This window comes from Microtus oregoni, unplaced genomic scaffold (genome assembly GCF_018167655.1).
Source record: "Microtus oregoni isolate MIOR12 unplaced genomic scaffold, Mior012 000032F_ref0000030, whole genome shotgun sequence".
In the NCBI taxonomy this organism is placed as follows: domain Eukaryota; kingdom Metazoa; phylum Chordata; class Mammalia; order Rodentia; family Cricetidae; genus Microtus; species Microtus oregoni.
In genome coordinates this window covers 28,234,010-28,249,733 of record NW_024543091.1, presented here as the reverse complement: position 1 = coordinate 28,249,733, position 15,724 = coordinate 28,234,010, and the positions used below count along the sequence as shown (strand labels likewise).

At 37.4% G+C, this 15,724-nt stretch overlaps 1 protein-coding gene across 9 annotated transcripts in view; it reads right to left on the bottom strand.

Annotated features, from left to right (window-relative positions):
* Positions 1 to 15,724, bottom strand: part of Neo1 (neogenin 1) — a 168,757-nt gene that overhangs the window by 139,596 nt on the left and 13,437 nt on the right. The gene's annotated exons all lie outside the window — the stretch shown is intronic.

Genomic DNA, 15,724 nt, shown 5'->3' with positions numbered 1-15,724 from the left:
AAACTGCCTGCAAATCAGTTTCCTTAAGTGGATACAATATTATTCAGTAATGAGATAAACAATTTGTTGGTACATATAACACACTCGTAGGCATCATGCTCGTTGAAAGAAGACAATTTCAGAAGATTGAAAACTGTTGATTCAACTTGTATGACATTCAAATGTAAAACTACTGGGGTAGTAAACGCTTCAGTGGTTGCCAGGATTAATAGAGAATGGGCTTGACTAAACAGGGCTAGCAAACATTGGGAGTGATGGCTCTGGCCTTTAACTCCAGAGGCAGAGGCAGGTGGATCTCTGTAAATTGTAAGCTAGTCTGATCTACATAGCAAGTTCCAGACCAGCCAGGACCACATGGTGAAACCCTGTCTCAAAAACGAGGCTAGCAAGCAAAGGCGAATTTGAAGAGTAATGAAACTGTTTTCTGGTTATGGTAATGGTTAAAGAATCTACAGTCTACATGAAGAAATATGAAAGCACAGCTCGTTTTATAATACACTAACAAATTTTTATTTTTCTATCTTTACTCCACCCAACTCCCACTCCTGCCCCCAACGTTTTTATATACTTTATTGTAAAAATTTGCAAATAAGAAATAAAAAATTAGAAATAGAACTATTATATAACCTAGCTGTTTCACTTCTGGGCATATGCCACAGAACTCCATACTCTACCACAGAGACATTTGCATCCCTATGTTTATAGTGCTTTATTCACTATATATAACAAGGAACTGGAATCAATACAGTTGTCCAACAGATAAATGGATAATGGAAATGGATAGATAGATAGATAGATAGATAGACAGACAGACAGATATATAAAATGGAATACTATTTAGCTCTAAATAAAAATGTAATCACAAAAGTTTCTGGAAAATGAACAGACTAAGAATACATATTAAACAAGGTCATACAATCCCAGAAAAGGAAAAAAAACAAGCACGCTCTCATATGCATGTATATATAAAAACCAATGTACATCTGGGTACAGCAGAAGAGGGAGAAAAGAGAATAAGGAAGTATAACTATTAGGGATGGAGAAGAACCAAATGCAGGTCACAGACATGAGTTGGGAAAGAGGATATAAAGCTAACCGTCCTTCTAGTTCTGTCGTGGATTTTTTTATTTGACGATGGATAAGGACAAATGCAAGTGTCATCATCTGGATTTCCTAATCAGCATGACTCATCCAATGGATCCGCTGCTCCATCAGTCAGCTGGAGACTTTGTGTATCTGACTCACAAGTTCCACATCCATGCCTGATATACAGCAGATACTCAGCAATATATATTATGCAAATGTGAAATCTACGTTGCTAACAAGATAGTAGGAAGATTTATAGTCACTAAGTACAAGAAAGCACAAAAAGTAAAGTTTAGTAAATAATGGACTGTAAAGTTGTTACAGAAAACTGTGGAGAATACTCAATTAAAACTACCAGAAATCCCAATCTGTATTCAAGAAAATTAAATCAATGTGTCAAAGACACAGCCACACTCAATAGCCAATATGGAACCATCCTAAGTGCCTATCACAGATGAAAGGGTAAGAAAAACATGGTTCAGACACAACAGAATATGATTTGAGAAAGAGAATATGAATGCATGTGTTGAAGGATTCTGACCCTAGGGTCTCTACATGCTAGCTAAGCACACTTGCTCTTTAAAAGGAAAAGAAAAATCCACTAGGCATAGTTGGAGCATACCTGCAATCCCAGCACTTGGGAGGCTGAGTCAGAAGCATACTGAGTTTGAGGTCAGCAAGGAAGAGGGGGAAGCAGGGAAAGAGAAGCTGTTTTCCTTTCTGAGATAACATGTTATGTAAAATAAGTCAATGACAGACAAACAAACACTGTATTATATTCTCAAAATACTAACAGAGTGGGGTACTTACTACAAAGAAATATGTGAATTAATGAGTATGTTAGCTTAAAAACATTCCCTAATACATACATATCTGAAAGCATGTTACACATGATAAATGTTTTATCAATTAAAATAAATTTTAAAATGAGAAAAATCAATGGGTTCAAACAGGAAAGTCAAAGTTTTTTCTTCAAAGGGGACTATAGGCAAAATAAGGAAATACATGACAAAGGAAAATGACTTACTGTGTCTGCAAACTAGAACGGTATCAGGAACAAAGAGCTATAAAGTATTGAGACTAGAAACCTGGCACAGAAATGAATATGGGATAGCATCACGGAAATACAGAAAACTGCAATCACTGCAAAACTCGCTAGCAATCAGAAATGCAAATTCAACCAACATGGAAGTAACTCTTTATACCAATTGTTAGATGGGAGAATTAAGAACAGTAAGTACTATCAACTCTTGGCATAGACAGGAGATGGTAACTATCCTGGTGCTATTACAAACTAGTACAAACACTCTTTTAAAAAAAAACAGGTCAACGCCTTTAATCCCAGCATTCGGGAGGCAGAGGCAGGAGGATCTCTGTGAGTTCGAGACCAGCCTGGTCTACAAGAGCTAGTTCCAGGACAGGCTCCAAAACCACAGAAAAACCCTGTCTCGAAAACCCAAAAAAAAAAAAAAACCCAAACAGGTCATAACTGACAAAATTATATTTATATCATGTGATTTAAAACTCCATTCTAGGATTTACAAAGGGATTCATGGCAAAGAACTTCCACTGCAAGTATATCTGAGGTAGTGTGAGTTAGAATGAACCTAGGAAACAAGGCTTGACTACGAAGCACTGAGCAGTAACTTAACTAGATGTGTTTGTAGCAATATGGTTATATCCCTAAAACACCATGTTGAGCAAAAGGAAAAGAATAACAACAAAAAGGACATTTCAAAAATTACCTCTTAACCTTAGCAACATAAAACAAAGGGAGACATTTAAACTACAATATTTTCTCTAATTGGTAAAATGCAAAATAAATAAAACCAATGATATATTTTGAAAATAACCAGTACACTTACAATCTGCATTTACACATCAACTATACCTACATTTCAATATCTCAACTAAAAAAAGGGGAGAAGAAAATGCCACATATCTAAAAAGTTTAAGTAGAGTTTAAATATTATTAAACTTCGATAAGTTAGGATTTGCTATACAATTTCACCACCAGGTGGCAGATCCATACAACTTTCTAGAAATGTTATTAGGCCAATCAGAAAGAATTTTAGGAAAAGCTAAATAATTGTAAGCATTTTTTTTGAAACTGAACTAGCTAACCACAGGCTAGATACAGCTGGCTCTGGGAATATTAGACTTTAACTGGAAATGAAAGTTTCTAGGTATGCAGAATACCCAATTATCTTTAAAGAAAACATAACAAATGCAATTTTAAAATATGGTTATATATAATGGTCATCCCAAATCCCCTACCCCTTCTTGACCGTTTCAGAAGAAGCAGATGTGGCCCTGGTGCCAGGAAAAGGATCCCTGGCCACTCCACACTCTGTAAATAGAGTGGTTCTCAACCTTCCTAATGCTATGTCCCTCATGTTGTAGTGACCCAAACCATAAAACTATTTTTGTTGCCACCTCATAACTGTAACTGTGCTAAATATCTGTGGTTTTCTGTGGTCTTCGGCGACTCCTGTGAAAGGATAGTTTGACCCCTCCTCAAAGGGGTTGAGAACTACTGCTCTATAGTCAATTGCTCAGCTTTCTGGTTAGTGCTTACTTCCTAGTAGTCTTTACCAAACCTTCCTCAGCTACATTTAGAAACCAATATCCGGAGGGCTGGAGAGATGGCCCAGTGGTTAAGAGCACTAGGAAAGAAGGACGGAAGTAAAGAAGGGAGGAACAAACGAATAAAAAAATCACCAGGCTGGAGAGTTGGTTCAGAGGTTAAGAGCATTTGTTCGTGTGAAGGACCTGGGTTCAATTCCCAGTACCCACATGGAGGCTCACCACTTCCAGGTATGAATCTGGTGCACAGGTATACATGCAGGAAAAGCACTCATATGAATAAAACAAATCTAAAAACACATTAAAAACAAGAATAAATGGGAAATGAAAACACACCTAACCTATACCACAAACCAGGGCTGATTTGCAGGGTTTGAAGAATACAGTTGTAAAATCTAACTATACTAAGTACAGCATTGGGGCCTCACACAGGTTCCAGAAGAGGCCCATCCAAGTGATGGATCCAGAGCTTATCACTACAGTAAAACTATCTGACATGAACCAGAGCTTATCACTACAGTAAAACTATCTATCTGACATGAACAGAGAAGAAAAAGGAAATTAAACTCAGCTTGTTACAAACAAGTACAACAATTCCATTCAAAAAGGAAAAACAGAGGCTAATTAGTTATAGTGACAAAGATATGAGAGCAAAATGGAAAATCAGAGAGTAAGGCAAACTACCAAGAGGTAACCAGAAAGCAAAGCATGGGGAAGAGAAACTGGTCAAGTACTGGTTTGTTTCACATCCCTGGAGTGCAAGGCCACCCACCAGCTATTGTAGGACTCTCCAAGAACAGGTTCCCCAGTGGGTTATTGACTTCAGAAAGCTCTCACATTTTTCTCTTAAAGCAAAAACAAACAAACAAAACCCTCAAAGAAAAAAAGAGGGAGGGACTCATTCAAACAGCTGCAAGAAATTCTTTCATTTATGCATTCTATATTCTAATATTCTATATAATCCAAAATCTCCAACTACCGGAAGTCACCAAATCTTTCATTACTTCCAGTAATACAAACTATTTTGATATACTCAAAAGATCTCAGCAGCTTATCTGAATGAACAAGAACATAAGTTCTTGTTTCCTAACAACTTCCTGAATATTTTATTATCGTTTCCTCTCAGGAAATTTATTCAATCTTTGTAGCTCCAACACTAACAGTTGCCTTTTGAAAGGAAACTATTTAACAATAGCAGAAGCTCACAGAAAAGGTTATTTCCACTAACAGTTGTTTAACTGAGCATATGAACAAAAATACAAATTAAAAATACACACGGGAGACTAAGGCTGTAGCTCAATTGTGCTCACTTGTCTAACAAGTAAAGCGCTCAATTCAATCCTAACACCATAAAAACAGGTGTGGTGGTACACACCTATAATCCCAGAATAATGAGGTGAAGGATCAGGCATTTCAAGGCCATCCTCTTGTGCATAGAAAGCTGAAGGCCAGACCAGACTACATGAAAGTAGGGACTCACACACACACACAACAGCTGACACCAAATCAAATCCATGTGAATTTTATAACAAATATACAGAATACAAAACAAAGGGAGACATTTAAATTACAATATTTTCTCTAACTGGCAAACTGCAAAATAAATAAAACCACTGATATATTTTGAAATTTTACCAGTAATTTATAATCTGTATTTACACCTCAACTATGCCTACATTTCAATATCTCACTGAATAGTCCTAAAAGATTCATGAGTAAACTTAGCAATTTTACTTGATAACAAAAAATACATTGTTATTATCTTCCATGAAAAAAGATTTAAAGATATTATCTCGTAGGTTTTAACTCCAGGATTATTTCTTTAAGCACATAATATTTATTCCTAGGGTAACAACCTCAGGTCTACTGTATGACAAAACAGCTTACAATGCCTGCCAATTTTTCACTGTAAAACCTCTGTTCTTTGGAGCAAAGGGTAGCACAGTAAATAACCAGTATCAGTAATAGTTTAAAACAAAATTTGTTAGAACACTCTGCCACAGCACTTCTGAGATTAGAAAAGAGCTGCTTTTCTATCTCCTTAGAAGAGGGGAAGCAGCTTTATCTAAACAAATGGGACAAGAGCTAATGCATTTTGGAGATCAAAGGAATTCTAGGAGAGAAAACCATAGTTTAGTAATTTGTAATACTGGCCCGGTTTCAAATTCTTGCTTATCACCTACTGGGAATATAACCAATAAATGACTTATCATATGTAACACACACTAAAAACAAACAAAACAAACAAAGAGACAGTCTCTTCCATAGCCCTGCTAGCCTGAAACTCACTATGCAGACACCAGGCTGGCTTCAGACCTGTAGCAATTGTCCTGGCTCTGCCTCCCAAGTGCTTAGATTACTGATGTAAGCCACCACTCTTCCACAGTCTCTGGCACATAGTACTTTACACATGAGAAACGAAACACAGAGTAGTTAACCAACTAGTCTAAGATCTCCCCTCTCCAACTCTAGAAGTGTCCAGTGCTACTAGCAAGTTGAAAAAAAAATTGCAAAACAAAACATGGAAACTACAACCAACTGTACCTTAATACAAAGAAACAGAGAATACATAACTGGTAGCTATCCATGTCACTGCACAGGATTCTACTGTTCCTAAAAACCTTTTAAGACCCACTTCTTGTTGTTGTCTAGGTTCTGGGGGATTGTAGTTTGTAGGACACTAAGAGAGACTTACATAGATCTAGTCTACATGGGAAGTAGGAAAAGACAAGATTTCCTGAGTAAATTGGGAGCATGGGGAGGGTTGAAGGGGGAAGGGGAGAGGCAGGGAGGGGAGCAGAGAAAAACATAGAGTTCAATAAGTCAATTAAAAAAAAAAAGAACCACTTCTTGGTGTGGCCTACAGGTCTTGCTCAAATTCTACAATCCCCAGAAAGTTTACACTGACTTGCCCTGTCAAAAAGAAATGTCTACTTTTAATTGTCAAAGCACTGTGCACTCCTTTTACAGCACCCATTATCATTTTATACACAGCATTATGATTATTTTTACATATTAAATTAATTTTTATTTCTCTAATCACGTAGCACAGTGCTTTGCAAACAGTAGCTACTCAATAAATGCTTACTGGATAAAGAAATAAGTCGCAGGATATTTCTCAATGGAGAATCACAACAGTTTTTAATAAACATGGAATTTCCCTCTGAGAAAATGAACTACTTGAAGCTGTCGAGTGCTGCATCTCAAACCAGGGCAAGTCATTTGGCTGGGCAGACCTTCATTCATTCAGATATGTGCCTTTGTACCTACCAAGTCATGTCCTCTTCTCTGTGAATACGTCTTTATACTCCCAACACTGAGGAGAGCAAAGACTATAATGCAGCCAATCAAAATGAAGTTATGGCAGGCTGATAATGTGACTCTAAACTTGCTCTGCTGATGTAAGAAATTAGATGTCATTTATCCTACCAAGTTTTTCTTTCTTAATCCTTACAAAAAAAAATGTTTCTGCATTTCTGAAAGCTGAGTTCTTTCCCAGATACTATCTCCTATCCTATAACATGACCTGAAGAGGGAACAAAGAGCTAATAAAACACAGTTGTTCTATAGACCAAAACACGATCCTCTAAATCCGAGAAAAGTTATGAGAGGAGGAAAAGGCAGTCATACCAACAGCAAAATAAGCATGAGAGACTGACCTTCCTTGTAAGGAGGAAAACAATCATCAGAAGGAAAGGACTGCTTTAGAGCTTACTGAGAACATGTTAAGGAAAGGCGAGTTAGAAATATACACAGAACACAATGAAGGTACTTATCCTTTGCAATCTGTAACATCCCAAGGACAGGGCTGAACAAGGAATAAACAGATGTCCCCCAACAGTTTTTAAAAACGGTAGTGTTAGTGAACTATTACATACACACACTCACACATATGCACGCATGCATGCACACACAAGTGTTACTACATAATTCCATAACAGGCCAGTACTAATAAACTTAACTGACTTGAAAAAACTCTTAGCTGATGACATGACATAATCTGATATCAAAGAAATTACCAACGGTCTCACCATTCATATAATTTATACTAAGAAGCTCACACTCCTCTAAGTCAAAAGGAGATAAATTATCAATGTATACTCTAGACAGTTTCCCCAACTCATTCTGTTCATACAGTCTTGAAGAACTGAAAACTGCATACCTTTCTAATGATGGGCACTGAGCATTAATTGTTTTAATTTTATAAAGCTAATGCTTGGGAAAGTATACAACTTATTTGGTATTTTATCATGCAATGTATTGACGGTAATTCTTACATTATATTACACAAGTTCCTTGAGGACAAAACTATGTCTTACATGGTTCAGTATATGCTACAGCACAAAAGAAAACAAAACACACACTACCACACAATCCCTACCCCTTGCCCAATAATGGGTGTTTTCAGGAAGCTGTTTTCTGGGGTTTATTTTATATTACATTTTACTTAACATATAATATTTAATATTAGATAATATTTCATATTGCACTTATTTTATATTATATATACTTACCTCTTTGTATTATCTAAAGCATAATTAAGCCAAACAATCCATTAGAACTTAAGTAATTGGTCATGAACATAAACCTGATCTTTCTATAAAGGCAGAAAAAGACTCAAATGGTTCTTCCTATGACTGGAATTTTGAGTTAGTCTTTCATTCAAAAACAAAATGTTAAGGGCTAGGAAAGTAGCTCAATGTTAGAGGCTTGCCTGGCTCAACAAGACTCTTGGCTCAATCTCCAGCACTGAAATGAAAAAAATGTCTTTATAAAACAAAGTATTTCTGAAGACATGTCAGGCAATGTAGTAGGCCCTGCGGATAATAAAGATAAAAAGCTACAGCTGCTACCTAGAATGGCGTGTAACTGATGTCTCCATTTGGCCTCTTATCCCAGTCCTACCAGCTGTATTTCAAATGCATGGAATTTCAAAAGAATGGAGATAGGGGATGTTGGGAGAGCTGTGGGTACCATGTGCCTACACTAGTTCAAACAGGAGAACAGAATTTCATCTGCCTGTACTGTTAAATGGCCCCATAATCTAAATAACATGAGGGTATCCTCATCAAGATCATCACATCAAGAACTCATTTTATTGCACTAAATAATAGATAGTGGCCATTTTTGACACTCCAAAAAAGCACAGAAACTCAGTACTAGAAGGAAAGAAACAAACAGAAGCAACTTCACATCAGCCATATTATCTACATCTTCTGCCTTTCTTCGCCTTATCTTATTTAAGTTTAGAATAACCTAAACTGGCCAGGAGAATAGATCTAAGTGGAGTGAGAAACAAGAGGATTTCATAATCTAAAGACAAACAAACTAGATAATCAGGCTATGAATAACTAGAAATTGCTTACAAAGGTGCTCACTTTCTTAACAGAGCAGTCTAAAAATGAACTGCCCCAGGTCACATTCTGGTTGTATTTACAATGTATCTTAACCAAGTCTGTGCTGCTACCCTTATCTGTTTAAATAAGGATTGAATCCTCAAATGAATGAAATCTGCTGTGTAAATCAGGTACTTAATTAAAGAAAAAGCTTAGTAGGCTACAGGGAGAGATTTGTTGGCATGGTGAATTAAACAATAGTGTAGGAAGGGGTATCCTCTCCATTTGCTATTTTCTATCATTAGTCTACAAATTCATGTCGGTCAACAGTCGCTACTGGTTATGCATAAATATAATTAGCACATTCTAAAGACTACTGTTTAAACAGGTTGAAGTGAGCTAAATTGATGTGTGTGTGTTTGGTATCTATACACACATTTGTGAAGATGTCCTGGGTTCATGGATACCAAAAGAAGGTGTCAAGGTCTATCAATCTCTGCCTAATTTCTCTGAATATTTCAGAGTCTCTCACTAAACCTGGAGTCAAGTTTAGTGGCCTAGTGAGGCCCAATGATCCTCACTTTTGTATATAAAGTACAAGTTAAACATGTTTTTGGAAGCACTGAAACAAAGAGTAAAAGAAGTAAAATTGGCTATTACAAAGGAGAACGGCTAACTAAAAAGAATCACATGAAAGAAGAAAAAGGGACTAGATAAATGGTTTATCCCAGTAAAAGCTTGCAGTGCAATCCTGGCAACCTGAGTTTGATCCTCAGAAGACAAATGAAGGTGGAAGGAGAGAACCACAAAAGTTATCCTATAACTTCCACATATATACCACACACATGTATGTGCAAATACAGATCAAAACACATCACACAATACACACACACACACACATATATATATATATGATGGACGAAAATCCAGAAACAAGACACAATGAATAAGGAAAACTAAATAATGAAATAAAATATTAAAGGTTAAATACATCGATGGTTACATTACTCATGATCTAGTAAAAAGACAAATTGACTTTAGAAAATAAAAACATAGCATGTACTATATACAGCATATATATACAGCATATAGAGCATGTGTATATATATACACACACACATATATATATGTTCAAGACTGAATAAGGTCTGAAAACAAATATAAATATTTAACACTAAAAAAGAGCTGAGAGGAGCTGAAAAGATGGCTCCAGTTAAGCAGTTAAGAATACTTCGGCTCGAGTACCCGGGGCTCCCGGGCGGGCAGCAGTTCCTTTGTTTCTGTGGCCTGCCTGCACCAAGCGGGGTAGGCGCTTTGTCTGCGAGCTGCCCAACCAGCACGGAGGCCTGATCTTTCGGCGCCAGGAGACCCAGCATTGGGGAGACCCAGCATTGGGAGAGCCAACATTGGGGAGAGACAGCGTTTGGTAGGCAAGGAGACCTAATCCGGTAAAAGAAGATCCATAGGGAGCATTTGGAAGAAGAGATGGGCCGACGTCAAGGCAAGAATTCGCCCAACAAGCTGAAAAGCAACATGAAGCTACCAGAAACAAGCGACCTCACAACGGGAGGACAAGAACCCCTTAATCAAGAGGAAGGAGAAAAGATTGACTTCATGAAAGTGATTGACACCCTTAAACAGCATGTAAAAAACGCCCTTATAGAAATGGATGAGAAATATAACAGAAAGTTTGAAGAATTGAATAAATCAGTGAATGATACCCTAGAAAACCAAGGAAAAACAATCAAACAGATAATGGAAACAGTTCAAGACCTGAAAACTGAAATAGAAGCAAAGAAGAAAACACAAACAGAGGGCCGTCTGGACATGGAAAATCTAGGTAAACGAATAGAGACTACAGAAACAAGCATAACCAGCAGAATACAAGAGATAGAAGAAAGACTCTCTGATTCTGAAGATACCATAGAGAAAATAAACACACTGATCAAAGAAAACAGCAAGTCCAACAAACTCTCATCACAAAACATTCAGGAAATATGGGACACAATAAAAAGACCAAACCTAAGAATAATAGGAGTAGAAGAAGGAGAAGAAGGGCAGCTCAATGGTCCAGAAAATCTATTTAATAAAATTATAGAAGAAAACTTTCCCAACCTAAGGAAAGATTTTCCTATGAAGGTGCAAGAAGCATACAGAACACCGAATAGGCTGGATCAAAAAAAAACATCCCCTCGCCATATAATTATCAAAACACAAAGCATACAGAATAAGGAAAGAATATTAAGAGCTGCAAAGGAAAAAGGCCAAATTACTTATAAAGGTAAACCTATCAGACTTACACCTGACTTCTCCATGGAAACCATGAAAGCCAGAAGGTCCTGGATAGATGTACTGCAGAAACTGAGAGACCATGGGTGCAAGCCCAGATTACTATACCCAGCCAAGCTTTCATTCACTATAAATGGAGAAAATAAAATTTTCCAGGATAAAAACAAATTTAAACAATACGCAGCCACAAATCCAGCCTTACAGAAAGTAATTGAAGGAAAATCACTAACCAAGGAGTCCAACAATGACCACAATAACTCAGACATCTAGAGACCCTTCACCAACACAAAACAAAGAAGGGAAACACACAAACTCTACGACTAAAAAAAAATGACCGGAGTTAACAACCACTGGTCATTAATATCACTTAATGTCAATGGACTCAACTCACCTATAAAAAGGCACAGGCTAAGAGATTGGATAAGAAAACAGGATCCAATATTCTGCTGTTTACAAGAAACACACCTCAACCACAAAGACAGGCACCTACTCAGAGTAAAGGGCTGGGAAAAGGCCTATCAAGCAAATGGACCTAAGAAACAGGCAGGTGTGGCCATACTAATCTCTAACAAAGTTGACTTTAAACTTAAATCAATCAGAAGAGATGGAGAGGGGCATTTTATACTCATAACAGGAACAGTTCATCAGGATGAAGTCTCAATCCTGAACATCTATGCCCCTAATATAAAAGCACCCACGTACATAAAAGAAACATTGCTAAAATTCAAGGCAGCCATCAAACCGCACACACTAATAGTAGGAGACTTCAACACTCCTCTCTCACCAATGGACAGGTCAATCAGACAGGAACCTAACAGAGAAATAAGAGAATTAGTGGAGGTAATGAATCAAATGGACTTAACAGACATCTATAGAACATTCCATCCGGGCTGGTGAGATGGCTCAGTGGTTAAGAGCACTGACTGCTCCTCCAGAGGACCCGGGTTCAATTCCCAGCACCCACATGGCAGCTCACAGCTGTCTGTAGCTCCAGTTCCAGGAGATCTGACATTGTTCTACCAATGCGCATGAAATAAAGTTAAAAAAAGAATATTCTTTAAAAAAAAAAAAAAAAAAAAAAAAAAAGAACATTCCATCCAAATAGGAAAGAATATACCTTCTTCTCTGCAGCTCATGGAACCTTCTCGAAAATCGACCACATAGTCGGTAACAAAGCAAACATCCACAGTTACAAAAAAATATTAGTAACCACCTGTGTCTTATCAGATCACCATGGATTAAAGTTAGAATTCAACAATAATGCTACCCCCAGAAAGCATACAAAGTCATGGAAACTGAACAGTCAACTATTGAACCATAGCTGGATTAAGGAAGAAATAAAGAAAGAAATTAAAGTCTTCCTGGAATTCAATGAAAATAAAGAAACAACATACTCAAACTTATGGGACACTATGAAAGCAGTCCTAAGAGGAAAGTTCATAGCACTAAGTGCCCACTTAAAGAAAACAGAGAAAGCTCACATTGGAGACTTAACAGCCCACCTGAAAGCTCTAGAAAAAAAAGAAGCAGACTCACCTAGGAGGAGTAGAAGACTGGAAATAATCAAAATGAGGGCTGAAATCAACAAAATAGAAACACAGAAAACAATACAAAAAATCAATGAAACAAAAAGCTGGTTCCTGGAGAAAATCAACAAGATTGACAAACCACTATCCAAGCTAATCAAACGGCAGAGAGAGAATTTGCAAATTAATAAGATCAGAAATGAAAAGGGGGACATAACCACAGACACAGAGGAAATTCAGAGAATCATTAGATCTTACTACAAAAGCCTATATGCCACAAAATTGGAAAATGTAAAGGAAATGGATACTTTTTTAGATAAATATCATATACCAAAGTTAAATCAGGACCTGGTGAACAATCTAAATAGACCTGTTAGTCGCGAAGAATTAGAAGAGGTTATCAAAAACCTCCCTACCAAAAAAAGCCCAGGACCAGATGGTTTCAATGCGGAATTCTACCAGATCTTCCAAGAAGATCTAATACCTATACTCCTTAATGTATTCCACAAGATAGAAACAGAAGGGTCATTACCAAACTCCTTTTATGAAGCCACAATTACTCTGATACCAAAACCACTCAAAGACTCAACCAGGAAAGAGAACTACAGGCCAATCTCACTCATGAATATCGACGCAAAAATCCTCAACAAAATACTGGCAAATCGAATCCAAGAACACATCCGAAATATTATCCATTATGATCAAGTAGGCTTCATTCCTGAGATGCAGGGCTGGTTCAACATACGAAAATCTATCAATGTAATCCAGCATATAAATAAACTGAAAGAAAAAAACCATATGATCATTTCATTAGATGCTGAAAAAGCATTTGACAAAATTCAACATCCATTTATGTTAAAAGTCTTGGAGAGATTAGGGATACAAGGGTCATACCTAAATATAATAAAAGCTATATACAGCAAGCCGACAGCTAACATCAAATTAAACGGAGAGAAACTCAAAGCCATCCCACTTAACTCAGGAACACGACAAGGCTGTCCACTCTCCCCATACCTCTTCAATATAGTGCTTGAAGTTCTAGCAATAGCAATAAGACAACATAATGGAATCAAGGGGATTCGAATTGGAAAGGAAGAAGTTAAACTTTCGTTATTTGCAGATGATATGATAGTGTACATAAGCGACCCCAAAAACTCCACCAAAGAACTCCTACAGCTGATAAACAGCTTTAGTAATGTGGCAGGATACAAGATCAACTCCAAAAAATCAGTCGCCCTCTTATACACAAAGGATATGGAAACAGAGAGGGAAATCAGAGAAGCTTCACCATTCACAATAGCCAAAAACAGCATAAAATATCTTGGGGTACATCTAACCAAGGAAGTGAAAGATCTATTTGACAAGAACTTTAAGGCATTGAAGAAAGAAATTGAAGAGGATACCAAAAAATGGATGGACCTCCCTTGCTCTTGGATTGGGAGGATCAACATAGTAAAAATGGCAATTCTACCAAAGGCTATTTATAGATTCAATGCAATCCCCATCAAGATCCCATCAAAATTCTTCACAGATCTGGAGAGGACAATAATCAACTTTATATGGAAAAACAAAAAACCCAGGATAGCCAAAACAATCCTATACAATAAAGGATCTTCTGGAGGCATTACCATCCCTGACTTCAAACTCTATTACAGAGCTACAGTAATGAAAACAGTGTGGTACTGGCATAAAAACAGAGAAGTCGACCAATGGAATCGTATAGAAGACCCGGATTTTATCCCACAAACCTATGAACACCTGATTTTCGATAAAGGAGCTAAAAGTATAAAATGGAAGAAAGAAAGCATCTTCAACAAATGGTGCTGGCACAACTGGATGTCATCTTGTAGAAGAATGAAAATAGACCCTTATCTATCACCGTGCACAAAACTCAAGTCCAAATGGATTAAAGACCTCAATATCAGCCCGAACACACTGAACCTGATAGAAGAGAAAGTGGGAAGTACCCTACAGGAGCTGGGCACAGGAGATCGCTTCCTATGTATAACCCCAGAAGCACAGACATTAAGGGCAACATTGAATAAATGGGACCTACTTAAACTGAGAAGCTTCTGTAAAGCAAAGGACATAGTCAATAAGACACAAAGGCAACCTACTGATTGGGAGAAGATCTTCACCAACCCCACAACAGACAAAGGTCTGATCTCCAAAATATATGAAGAACTCAAGAAACTAGACTTTAAAATGCTAATTACCCAATTAAAAAATGGGGCACTGAACTGAACAGAGAATTCTCAGCAGAGGAAGTTCAAATGGCCAAAAGACACTTAAAGTCGTGCTCAACTTCCTTAGCAATCAGGGAAATGCAAATCAAAACAACTTTGAGATATCATCTTACACCTGTCAGAATGGCTAAAGTCAAAAACACCAAGGATAACCTTTGCTGGAGAGGCTGTGGAGGAACGGGTACCCTCATCCATTGCTGGTGGGAATGCCATCTTGTGCAACCACTGTGGAAGTCAGTGTTTCGGTTTCTCAGGAAATTCGGGATCAACTTACCCCTGGACCCAGCAATACCACTCCTGGGAATATACCCAAGAGATGCTCTATCATATGACAAAAGCATTTGTTCAACTATGTTCATAGCAGTATTATTTGTAATAGCCAGAACCTGGAAACAACCTAGATGCCCTTCAATGGAAGAATGGATGAAGAAAGTATGGAATATATACACGCTAGAGTACTACGCTGCGGTAAAAAACAATGACTTCTCGAATTTTGCAGGCAAATGGATGGAAATAGAAAACACTATCCTGAGTGAGGTGTCCCAGACCCAAAAAGATGAACATGGGATGTACTCGCTCATAATTGGTTTCTAGCCATAAATTAGGGCTACGGAGTCTACAATAGGTGAACCTAAAGAAGCTAAGTAAGAAGGTG